The following is a 13,837-nucleotide window of genomic DNA, read 5'->3' on the forward strand; positions in this document are numbered from 1 at the left end:
GACAACCTTCTCTCGATTGATGAATTATATATTCATGGACTACCTCGACAAATTTGTCGTGGTATATCTGGATGATATTCTGGTATTTTCGAAGAATAAAGAAGAGCACGCCGAACATCTTCATCTTGTACTGGATAAGCTTCGGGAGCATAAACTCTATGTGAAGTATTCCAAATGTGAGTTCTGGCTAGACGAAGTGACATACCTTAGTCATGTGATTTCCAAGGATGGTATTGCAGTCAACCCCGAACAAATTCAATCTATTCTTGACTGGACTCCTTCGAAGAATGTCAAGCAAGTCAGAAGTTTTCTCAGACTCGCCAGCTATTGCCGTCGATTCGTCGAGAACTTCTCCAAGATTGCAAAATCCTTAACCAATCTGCTTCACAAAGGTGTTAAGTATGAGTGGACTGATAAATGTCAGGAAAGTTTCCACGCACTCAAGGACAAACTGACATCCGTGCCGATACTTGCTCCTCCGGATATGAAAAGGGATTTCGTCATATATTGTGATGCTTCTCGTCAAGGATTAGGTTGTATCCTTATGCAGGATCGCAAGGTGATTGCCTATGCCTCACGTCAGCTGCGTGCTCATGAAGAGAACTACCCAGTTCATGATCTCGAACTTGCCGCAGTTATTCATGCACTGAAAGAATGGCGACAATACCTTGTCGGTAATCACTGTGAAATCTACACCGACCATCAAAGTCTGAAGTACTTGTTCACTCAACCGGAGCTGAATCTACGTCAACAAAGATGGATGGAGCGTATAGCATATTTTGACTGTAGTATATCATATACCCCCGGCAAGGCTAATGTAATGGCTGATGCCTTAAGTCGCAAGTCATACTGCAAACCACCTCCAGGTTCATAAGGTTCACGATCGCCTGCAAGAGGAATTCCGCAAGCTGAACCTCCATATTGTTCCTCAGGGTTACCTTGTTCCCCCTCCTGAAGAGTATAGAAAGATGAACCTTCGTGTTGTTAATCAGGGTTCCCTCAGTAACCTGGTTGTTGAACCAGATCTTGTGGGCACCATCAAGAATCTGCAAGGCTTTGACGATGATGTCGACATGATTAAAAGCTATCTTGCGAATGGTAAACCCTCTTTTGTTCACTATTGCTGAAGATGGCGCCTTGTACTTCAAGGGTCGCCTATTCGTCCCAAATAAGAAGGAAAATCTCAGAATGACCGGAGAGGTGATGAAAGAAGCTCACGACACACCATTGTCTATTAACCCGGGTAGTACCAAGATGTACCAAGACATCCGTCAAAGATTCTGGTGGCCCAATATGAAACAAGACATTGCACTATATGTGGCCGAATGTGATATTTGTCGGTAGATCAAAGCAGAACATCAAAAGCTTGCTTGAACTCTGCAACCTATCTCTATTCCTAAGTGGAAACGGGACCATGTTGAAATGGACTTTGTCTCTGGTTTTCCCAAATCTCAGAAAGGTAATGATGCTATTCTTGTCGTCATTGACCGACTGTCCAATGTTGCACATTTCCTGGCCGTCGAAGAAACAAGTAATTCTAGTCAACTGGCAGATCTTTATATGTCAAGGATTGCTTCACTTCACGGTATTCCATTGGTAATCAGCTCGGACCGTGGCAGCTTGTTCACTTCAAAATTCTGGTAAAGTTTTCAGAAGGCTATGGGGACTCATCTGTCCTTCAGCACCGCTTTTCATCCTCAATCCCACAGACAAGTTGAACGAGTCAACCAAATTCTCGAGGACATGCTTCGAGCTTGTGTCATTTTTTTGAGTAAGAAATTGGAGGAATCTGTCCCGTATGCCGAGTTCTCCTACAGCAATAGCTATCAAGCTAGTCTGAAGATGGCCCCTTTCGAAGTATTGTATGGACGAAGGTGTCGAACTCCTCTGAATTGGTCAGAAACTGGGGAACGATCACTCTTTGGTCGGATATTATCCAACATGCCGAAGATCAAGTCCTCATTATTCATGAGAATCTGAAGGTTGCTCAGTCTCGTCAGAAGAGTCAGTATGACCGTCATCATCAAGATATGGTCTATCAACCTGGCGAAAAGGCTTATCTTCGTGTCACACAAATGAGAGGTGCACACCGTTTTGGGATAAAGTGCAAGTTAGCTCCTCGCTATATTGGTCCTTTTACTATTCTCGAAAGGCGTGGGAGAGTGGCTCATCAATTGGAACTATTGGCGAACCTTTCTCAGGTTCACGATGTCTTCCATGTTTCTCAGCTCCATCGCTGCTTCAAGGATCCTATTCGAGTAGTGGGTCATGATATGCTTGAGCTGCAACAATACCTCTCTTATAAGGAGCATCATGTCCGCATTCTCGACAAGGATGAACGTCAGACTCATCACAAAGTCACCAACTTCCTTAAAGTCAAGTGGTCAAATCATTTTGAAGATGAAGCCACTTGGGAACGCGAGGATCGTCTTCGTGATGAATACCCCGAGCTCTATCCTTCTACCTCTTAATTCTCGGGACTAGAATTCTTATTAGTTGGGGAGAGTTGTGACATCCTCAGCTTTTGCTACAGTGTTGTATGTAATTAAGCTACAGTGATCCCGTGCTAACGATGCCACGTCACCGTGATTCTTTTGTTAAACTCGCGTCGGTTCAAACCCCGCTGATATTCCATCGAGAATTTGATTTCTTGGAAAAGTAGAATTTAAAAGTTTTACGAAACTAAAAATAAAAATGTCGGATGAGTTACAAAAATCCCTAATAATTTATAAAAATGAATCGGGCATTTTTGGAATTATTTTAAACCCTAAATAATTAAAACAAAATATGTTCATAATAAAAGAAAGTAACTAAAAAGAAACAAAAAAAAGCAAAACCCCCGGCCCAACTCGGCCAAATGGCCCAGCCGGCGAACCCCCCCCCCCCCAGAGCCCACTCGAATCCAAGGGGTATTTAAACCCCCTCTCGAACCCTAGCTCTACCGAGCCCTACCAGTTCCCACCCCCGCTGCCGCTTCTACCCCAGGAACCGCCCTGGTTCCCTCCCCCTCGTCACTCCCCTCGCCCCGTTACCCCACGCCCTGATACGTCTCCAACGTATCTATAATTTTTGATGGTTCCATGCTATTATCTTGTCAACTTTGGATGTTTTATATGCATGAATATGCTATTTTTGGGACTAACCTATTAACTCAGTGCCAAGTGCCAAGTGCCAGTTTCTGTTTGTTCTGTGTTTTTGACCTTTTCCAGATTAGAATATTAAACGGAGTCCAAACGGAATAAAACCTGCAGGATGATTTTTTCCATAACAGAAGATACGCAGGGAACTTGAGAACCAAGGCAGGGGACCTCGGGGGAGGTCACAAGCCCCCTAGCCACAGCCTGGGGGAGTGCCTAGCAGGCTTGTGGGCCCCACGTGGCTCCTTTTCCCTACCTCTTTCGCCTATAAATTCTCTAAAAATCAAAAACCACCAGAGAGAGCCACGAAAATACTTTTCCACCGCCGCAAGCTTCAGTCTCCGCAAGATCCCATCTGGGGACCGTTCTGGTGCCCTGCCGGAGGGGGGATTTGGACACGGAGGGCTTCTTCATCAACACCATTGCCTCTCCGATCATGCGTGAGTAGTTCACTACAGACCTTTGGATCCATAGCTAGTAGCTATATGGCTTCTTCTCTCTCTTGGATCTTCAATACAAAGTTCTCCATGATCTTCATGGAGATCTATCCGATGTAATCTTCTTTTGCGGTGTGTTTGTCGAGATCTGATGAATTGTGGATTTATGATCATATTATCTATGAATATTATTTGAGTATCCTCTGATCTCTTATATGCATGATTTCGTATCCTTGTAATTCTCTTCGAGTTATGCGTTTCGTTTGGCCAACTTGATCTAGAATTCTTGCAATGGGAGAAGTGCTTGGTTTTGGGTTCATACCATGCGATGTCCTCACCTAGTCACAGAAGGGGTAGCGAGGCACGCATCATGTTGTTGCCATCAAGGGTAAAAAGATGGGGTTTATATCATATTGCATGAATCTATCCCTATACATCATGTCATCTTGCTTAAGGCGTTACTCTGTTTGTTATGAACTCAATACACTAGATGCATGCTGGATAGCGATCGATGTGTGGAGTAATAGTAGTAGATGCAGAAATTATCGGTCTACTTGTCTCGGATGTGATGCATATATGTATGATGATTGGCTTAGATATCATCATGAGTTTGTGCGATTCTATCAATTTCTCGATAGTAATTTGTTCACCCACCGTAATACTTGATATCATGAGAGAAGCCTCTAGTGAACACTATGGCCCCCGGGTCTACTTCACATCATATTTTTAGATCTACACAATTACTTTGTTGCACTTTTCACCTTCAGATCTCACTTTGCAAATAATCGTGAAGGGATTGACAACCCCTTTATAGCGTTGGGTGCAAGTTTGTTTGTTTTTGCGCAGGTACATTGGTGCCTCATATTGATACTCCTACTGGATTGATACCTTGGTTCTCAAACTGAGGGAAATACTTATCGCTACTGTGTTGCATCACCCTTTCCTCTTCAAGGAAAAACCAACGCAAGCTCAAGAGGTAGCAAGAAGGATTTCTGGCGCCGTTGCCGGGGAAGATCAAGTCAAGATAGTCTCTCGCCAACGTGCCAATTTCTGGCGCCGTTGTCGGGGAGTATTCAAAGTGAAGCATATCCAAGTTACTATCGCAAACTCATCTCTTTCATTTACATTATTTGCCTTTTGCCTCTCATTTTCCTCTCCCCCACTTCTGAAAAAAAAATTACAAAAATATTTGCCTTTTTCGTTTGCCTTTCCTTTGCTTGTGTGCTATGTGCCTTCAATATGCTTGCATCTTCGCTTGCTAAAAATATATTGATATGGATCCTCATCCACTTGCTAATCTCTTTAAGAGATCCAATTCTGTTGAACCAATTGCTAGTGAGTTTTGTGCACTAGATTATCTTTATGAAGTTTTGCTTGAGATGTGTGAATCTGAAAATTGTGATGAAGAAATTTACGAAGTGATTCACGAGGGCTCCTTGAATGAAAAGCATGATTGCAATGGTTTCACTATGAATTCTATTAATGTCAATCATGCTAAAAATATGCAAAACCCTAAGCTTGAGGATGCTAGTTTTGCTATGTCCACTACTTATTGCAATGATCATGATTGGGGTGATGATTTTTCTTATGATCCTGAAAATTTGTTTAAGCCTCATGATTAATATGATATTTGCAATAATATTGAAAGTGGGTTTGGAGAAGGCATGACTTTAGTTGATGGTAATCCCACTATTTTTGAAGAGCGTCAACTTTGCATGCATGTGGATCATGAAAAGAATATCCTATGTGATAGCTATATTGTTGAATTTTATTATGATCCCACATTTAATTGTTATGAGAGAGGAAAATATTGTGGTAGAAACTTTCATGTTACTAAATTACCTCTCGTTTTGTTGAGATTGATATTGTCTCTTTCTTCTTCCTTGCATATGGTAGTTATTGCTTGTCTTGATAATTTGTTTTCCTATAAAATGCCTATGCATTAGGAAGTATGTTAGACTTAGATGTGATTTTCACATGCTTTATGATGCTCTCGTTGTGCTTCAATTCTTGTCTTTCGTGTGAGCATCATTGAAATCCTTATGCCTAGCTAAGGGCGTTAAACGATAGCGCTTGTTGGGAGGCAACCCAAAGAATTTATTTTTGCTATTTGCTTTCTGTTTTGTTGTGTCCACACCATCATAATTATGTTATGATTGTGTTTTTTAGGTTTCTTTTTGTGTTTGTGCCAAGTAGAACCTTTATGATCAGTTTTGGTGATAGTTGTTTGATCATGCTGAAAAAGACAAAAACTTTGCGCTCACAAAATTATTTTTAATTCCTATCTAGAAAGAGATGTTGAGTTGATTATTTTTGCTGGTGGTTTATATGCGAATTGCCCTAATTTTCATAATTTTTCAGAATTGTTGGGATAACAGAGGTATACGAAGTATATAGATTGCTACAGACTGGTCTGTTTTTGAGAGATTTTGTTTTTGTTGTGTTGATTGCTTATTTTGATGAAACTATGGATAGTATCGGGGGTACTAGCCATGGAAAAGTGAGAATATAGTAATCTAACATCAATCTAAATAGAAATCAAGTTTACTACAGTACCTAAAGAGTTGGTGGTTTGTTTTCTTATGCTAATGATATCACGAGTTTTTGTTTAAGTTTTGTGTTGTGAAGTTTTCAAGTTTTGGGTGATGTTCTCATGAACAATGGGATAAAGAGTGGAAAGAGCTTAAGCTTGGGGATGCCCAAGGCATCCCAAGCCAAATTTAGGGAGACCAAAAAGCCTAAGCTTGGGGATGCCCCGGGAAGGCATCTCCTCTTTCGTCTTCAATCCATCGGTAAGATTACTTGGAGCTATATTTTTATTCACCACATTATATGTGTTTTGCTTGGAGCGTCATGTATTATAGGAGTCTTTTCTTTTTGTTTTGTCACAATCATCCTTGCCGCACACCTTTTTGAGAGGGACATGCACTCATCGTGAATTTCCTAGAATACTCATTGAGCTTCACTTATATCTTTTGAATTAGGCAATTTAGCTCACATGTGCTTCACTTATATCTTTTGAGCTAGATAACTTTGCTCTAGTGCTTCACTTAAATATTTTTAGAGCACGGCGGTGTCATATTTTGAAGAAATAAAAACTCTCGATCTTCACTTATATCTGTTTGAGAGTGCTCTCTCTAAGTAACGTGGTAATTGCCGTGTGATATGAAAGTAGTCCTAAAGATGATAGGCATCCAAAGAGGATATAATAAAAACTTCCATATTCAAGTGCATTGATTAGTAAGAGAAGTTTGATTCCTCACAATTAGTTTTGAGATATGGATATGGTAATATTAGAGTTATGTTAGTAGGGTGTTGTGAACCTAGAAATACTTGTGTTGAAATTAGTGATTCCCGTAGCATGCACGTATGGTGAACCACTATGTTAGGAAGTCGGAGCATAATTGATTTGTTCATTGTCATCCTTAGTGTGGCGGTCGGGATCGCGCGATGGTTAACACCTAACAACCCTTCCCCTAGGAGTATGCGTTTAGCACTTTGTTTCGATTACTAATAAAACTTTCACAATAAGTATATGAGTTCTGCATGACTAATGTGAGTCCATGGCATAGATGCACTTTTACCTTCCACCATTGCTAGCCTCTCTAGTGCCGCGCAACTTTCGCCGGTGCACAAACCCACCATATACCTTCCTCAAAACAGCCACCATACCTACCTATTATGGCATTTTCATAGCCATTCCGAGATATATCGCCATGCAACTACCACCGTTCCGTCTCATGACATGTGCCGTCACTTTCATATTGCCATTGCATGATCGTAAGATAGCTAGCGAGATGTTTCAATGTCATACGCTAAGCTAGATCGTTGCACACCCCGGTACACTGTCGGAGGCATTTCCTATAGAGTCATCATTGTTCTAAGTATTGAGTTGTAAGTAAATAAAAGTGTGATGATCATCATTATTAGAGCATTGTCCCATGTGAGGAAAAAACAAGAGGCCAAAGATGCCCACCAAAAAATGAAAAAAAGAGGCCAAAGAGCCCAAACAAAAAAATGAGAGAAAAAGAGAGAAGGGACAATGCTACTATCTTTTTCCATACTTGTGCTTCAAAATAGCACCATGCTTTTCATGATAGAGAGTCTCTTCTTTTGACACCTCCATATACTAGTGGGAATTTTCATTATATAACTTGGCTTGTATATTCCAATGATGGGCTTCCTCAAAATTTCCCTAGGTCTTTGTAAGCTAGCAAGTTGGGTGCACACCCACTAGTTTTCTTTTTGAGCTTTCACACACTTATAGCTCTAGTGCATCTGTTGCATGGCAATCCCTACTCATTCACATTGATATCTATTGATGGGCATCTCCATAGCCCATTGATACGCCGAGTCGATGTGGCCATCTCCTCTTTTTTGTCTCACAACCTCCACCACACTCTATTCCACCTATAGTGCTATATCCATGGCTCACGCTCATGTATTGCGTGAGAGTTGAAAAAGTTTGAGAAAGTAAGAGTGTGAAAAAAATTACTTAGCCAATACCAGGGTTGTGCATGATTTAAATTCGTTTTGTGGGGATGATGGAGCATAGCCAGGCTATATGATTTTGTAGGGATAACTTTCTTTGGCCTTGTTATTTCAAAATTTGATGATTACTTTGCTAGTATGCTTGAAGTATTATTGTTTTCATGTCAATAGTAAACTATTGTTTTGAATCTTGCGGATCTGAACATCCATGCCACAAGAAAGAAGTTACAAAGGACAAACATGTTAGGTAGCATTACACATCAAAAATTCAATCTTTATCACTTCCCTACTAGAGGACGAGCAGGAGTTAAGCTTGGGATGCTTGATACGTCTCCAACGTATCTATAATTTTTTATGGTTCCATGCTATTATCTTGTCAACTTTGGATGTTTTATATGCATGAATATGCTATTTTTGGGACTAATCTATTAACTCAGTGCCAAGTGCGAGTTTCTGTTTTTTCTGTGTTTTTGACCTTTTCCAGAGAAGAATATTAAATGGAGTCCAAACGGAATAAAATATGCGGGGTGATTTTTTCCATAACAGAAGATACGCATGGAACTTGAGAACCAAGGCACGGGACCTCGGGGGAGGTCACAAGCCCCCTAGCCACGGCCTGGGGGCGCGCCTAGCAGGCTTGTGGGCACCATGTGGCTCCTTTGCCCTACCTCTTTCGCCTATAAATTCTCTAAAAATCAAAAACCACTAGAGAGAGCCATCAAAATACTTTTCCGCCGCCGCAAGCTTCTGTCTCCGCAAGATCCCATCTGGGGACCGTTCTGGTGCCCTGCCGAAGGGGGATTCGGACACGGAGGGCTTCTTCATCAACACCATTGCCTCTCCGATGACGCGTGAGTAGTTCACCACAGACCTTTGGGTCCATAGCTAGTAGCTAGATGGCTTCTTCTCTCTCTTGGATCTTCAATACAAAGTTCTCCATGATCTTCATGGAGATCTATCTGATGTAATCTTGTTTTGCGGTGTGTTTGTCGAGATCCGATGAATTGTGGATTTATGATCAGATTATCTATGAATATTATTTGAGTCCCCTCTGATCTCTTATATGCATGATTTCTTATCCTTGTAATTCTCTTCGAGTTATGGGTTTCGTTTGGCCAACTTGATCTATAATTCTTTCAATCGGAGAAATGCTTGGTTTTGGGTTCATACCGTGCGATGTCCTCACCTAGTGACAAAAGGGGTAGCGAGGCACGCATCATGTTGTTGCCATCAAGGGTAAAAAGATGTGATTTATATCATATTGCATGAATCTATCCCACTAGATCATGTCATCTTGCTTAAGGCGTTACTCTGTTTGTTATGAACTCAATACACTAGATGCATGTTGGATAGTGGTCGATGTGTGGAGTAATAGTAGTAGATGCAGAAAGTATCGGTCTACTTGTCTCCGACGTGATGCCTATATGTATGATCATTGCCTTAGATATCATCATGACTTTGCGTGATTCTATCAGTTGCTCGACAGTAATTCGTTCACCCACCGTAATACTTGCTATCATGAGAGAAGCCTCTAGTGAACACTATGGCCCCCGGGTCTACTTCACATCATATTTTCAGATCTACACAATTACTCTGTTGCACTTTTGACCTTCAGATCTCACTTTGCAAATAATCGTGAAGGGATTGTGTTGGGGATATTATCTGTTGGGTAACCCGCCCTAGTTGGGCCGGGTCACCCAAGCTGGCGACTCATCTCCAAGTGGTTTCGGCCTTGGTCCAGCAAGGCCGGGAGTCGTATGGCGGTTCAGGACCTTTGGGAGAAGTCCATAGTAGAGAAGATCTCCGAGTCTTGGAAAGATGGCGATTTAGAGATCGGAAGAATCACGATTTGTGTAAAGGAAAGGACCCTTGTAAACCCTAAGGACTCGACCTGTATATAAAGGCGAGTCCCCGGGAAGGAGAGGGTAGGTTAGAAATCATCGAGTGCTAGGTCAGGCGAGTTACGCCCCCTTGTAATCGAAACATCATCAATACAAACTCCAAGCAGGACGTAGGCTTTTACCTCCTCACAAGCGGCTGAACCTGGGTAAATCTCTGTCTCGCTCCCACATAACCCCTTTGAGTCGCCACCAAGGTGCGATGGCTCCAACACTAAGTCCTTTCACGAGGACATCTGCCGTGACAAAACCACGACAGTTGGCACCCACCATGGGGCCTGCGCACGGTGGAGTTGAGTTCTCAAAGGGAGCCCTACCAGGGTCGGGAGCTACGCAGCGGGGCTCATGACTCAGAGCCGCTGTGGGAAGTACTACATCAACAACTTGCTATGGGGTCCCGAGGCTGATTCGATCGAATCCGGTTACAGGGTCCCCTTCAGCAAGATCAGCGTCTTCGTCGGCATGATTGGATCGCCCATGCCTGAGCCGGACACCTCCTCCGACATCGTCGAGCCGGCCAGGTGCGTCCGCCCTGTCGTGACGCCAAACCTAACCCGTCCGGTCTTTGTTGGGTTCACGCACGGATCTGAGGAACCAGAACAATCAGCGACCCAGGAGACCACGCCGGTCAACACTGATGACGAATCGTCCATGGGCGATTCAGATTCAATCCAGTCTCTACACGGGGGCTGCCTTGGGGGCTTGTCACTGGCCATGGACCCCGAAGTTCTTGACCGGACTCGCCGTCAGATCGCCGTTTACATGGCACGGGCGACTCAACCCTCGCCAAACCCGGCAGGCGGAGATGGAACTCGCGAAAAGTCTAGAAGCCCGGCCGCGATCTTGGTGGAATTAGCAGCGGAAATAACAAGGCTCATGCGACCCCCATAACACCGGAAAACCAGGACGCGGTAAACACGGAACTGACGAAGCTAAGAGAGGGGGTGGCAAAGGCTCAGCGGGACGCTGAGGTGGAGGCCGCCAGGATCGAGACCCGGCAGGCTCAAATTACCGCTGAGGTAGCTCGCTTGAATACCGAAAACTAGCGGCTCGAAAGGCATCAGCGCGCATCTGACGCCGTCCATCAGCGGAGGCATCAGGGTCGTTTGCCCCCTGATCTCAACCCGACCCGCCTATTCGACACTCCACGAACTCCCGGGGTAGGAGCCGCCCCAGGGGGAGGGCCGGGCCAGCCACCGAACCCACCGTTTCAGCCAGCTGTGGATCGCGTTCCCCGATTCCAGACACCTCAAGGTCACTTTTCCAACCCGGTGGACAACGTCCTTGCCGCAACTCGCCATTTAGAATCCCTTCCGATTCACGGAAACACTCCAGCCGAGATAGAGGCAAGGAACGCCATTGAGATGTTGAAGACGGCGGTGGTTCAAAACGCCCAGTTCTCACATAGCCTAGATCGGCTGCACTCCACTCCCCAGGCAAGCCGCACCAGGAGTCGGCCAGAGGACCAACCCGCTATAACCAGCGGACCGCGACCCTTTCCCCAGGTCAACTCGCCTGATCATCGAGACCCGCCAGGTCGGGATCACCCGGACACCCAAGTCGCCCCAGCGCCTCTTGTTGGAAGCGGCAGACAAGTGGGGGTGCCGTGTTTGGCCCCCACCCTTCGCAACGAGCGAATGCCCAAGGATTTTAAAGGGCCAATAAAGGTGCCTAACTACACTCCGGACCTTGAGCCGGCGTCGTGGGTCGAGAGTTACGAAATCGCCATGGACATGCTCGATGTAAGCGAAGCAGTATGCGCCAGATACTTCACAATGATGCTCGAAGGGACGGCGCGTACTTGGTTAAAGAACTTGCCCCCCAACTCCATCCAGACTTGGGCTGAATTAAAAGAGCGTTTCGTCAAAAACTTCCGAGGAACCTGCAAAGGCCCGATGACAATAGTCAATTTACAGCACTGCGTTCAATGCCCGGATGAGTCGGCCCACCACTGGTCACGGCGGGTTGCGGAAATCATTCGCGGTATTACGACGGCTCAGGATGTGCTGATCCTAGAGCAGAATTGCCACTACGAGCCCTTGGTGCAGAAGTTGGGGTGACTCAAGCGAAAGGTCCAAGACATGGGGGAGCTAATGGACACCGTCACCAGGTACGCTGAGGCGGATGACACCAAAGATCCCGGAGAGGATAGTGGTAAATCCAATTCGCCAAGGAAAGGCGAGTCATCCAAAAACCATACCCGGTTCCAGGGACGCGCCCGCCATAATCATGGAACGAATGGCAAGAGAAGGCAGCAGGAAGAGTCTTCGGACTTAGTCGCCAACACCAACACCAATAATGGCAACCAGCGCCAGAAAAATAATAGGGGTTACAGTGGCAAAAAGCCGTGCAACTATAATGAGTTACTCAAGGGCCCCTGCCCGCACCACGCCATGGCAGACGGACCGGCGACTCATTCCTGGGAGGACTGTTACGTGATGCGGGAGTTTCGGGCAGAGGTGATCTAAAAAGGGCAAGGCGGTGACAGGACCAACGGCAGGAACAGTTTGGTGCACCTAATCAACGCCAGAACCCCTTCGGCGGCTTCCCCGAACCCGGGGCTCAGGGTGGCTCGCAACCAAGCAGTGGCCAATATCCGGTGCATCACCAACGACGGTATAACCGCCTGGAGTTTTTCAACAACCACCCCCACAGGGGGCTTCGCAGGGGCAGGACGACAATGGCGGCTTCCGCAACAACCCCAAGCAGTTAAGCAATGGGCAGTACCACGTTTTCACCACCAATGCCTGCAGGCGTGATAAAAAGGTGAGTCACCGAGCGTACATTGTATCTGAGCCGGCACTCCATAGATACATCCACTGGTCCGAGCAGACTATATCATGGAGTAGGGAGGATCACCCGCCATGAGTTGACAATCCCGGTGACTTAGCGTTGGTCGTGGCTCCCCAAGTTGGAGGATATATGTTGTCGAACGTACTGATGGATGGTGGCAGCAGCATCAACATATTATACTTTGACACCTTCCAAAGGATGAACCTGTTGGAGAAATATTTGATGCCCTCAACCACGGTATTCCACGGGATTGTCCCACGTAAATCGGCGTATCCCATAGGCCGATTTAGGCTCACAGTTGCGTTTGGAACAGCGTCTAACTACAGGAGTGAGTCGCTTATGTTTGAGGTGGTCAACTTAAAGAGCCCCTATCATGCGCTGTTTGGGCGACCGGGTTTACCTTAAACTCAATATGCCTGGTCCTGAAAGACCCATCACGGTTGATGGTGATAGGAGAATTGCAAGAGAGTGTGAAGAAGGGGATGTGGCTTATGCAGAAGTCGCCTGTGCTGCGAAAGAGCTTAAATATCACCAGGCCAATGTTGATCCGGCTGATATGTCACCTTTAAAGAAGCCAACGACAGACGCTGAGCCGCCCCTCAAGTTCAAGCCAACAGATGACACTAAGACAGTGGATTTTGTCCTTGGCGACTCAACCAAGAAGTTCACTATTGGGACGGGTCTGGACCCCAAATAGGAAAGCGCGCTCAATGAATTCATCCGTGAGAATCGGGAAATCTTCGCATGGAAACCTTCTGACATGCCTGGTGTGCCGAGAGAATTCACTGAGCACCATCTTAATGTTGACCCAAAAGCAAAACCGATTCAGCAATATCTTCGTAGGTTCAATGAGGAACGACGCAAGGCAATCGAGGAGGAAGTTGCCTGTCTCTTGGCTGCCGGATTCATCGTAGAGATCTTCCACCCCAAATGGTTGGCTAACCCGGTCCTCGTGCTCAAGAAGAACGGTACCTTTCGTATGTGCATTGATTACACGGATCTTAACAGAGCTTGTCCAAAGGATCCTTTCGCCCTTCCCCGCATCGATCAAATTATTGATTCAGTGGCGGGATGCGAACGT

Source organism: Hordeum vulgare, chromosome 6H, assembly GCF_904849725.1.
Source record: "Hordeum vulgare subsp. vulgare chromosome 6H, MorexV3_pseudomolecules_assembly, whole genome shotgun sequence".
NCBI lineage: Eukaryota > Viridiplantae > Streptophyta > Magnoliopsida > Poales > Poaceae > Hordeum > Hordeum vulgare.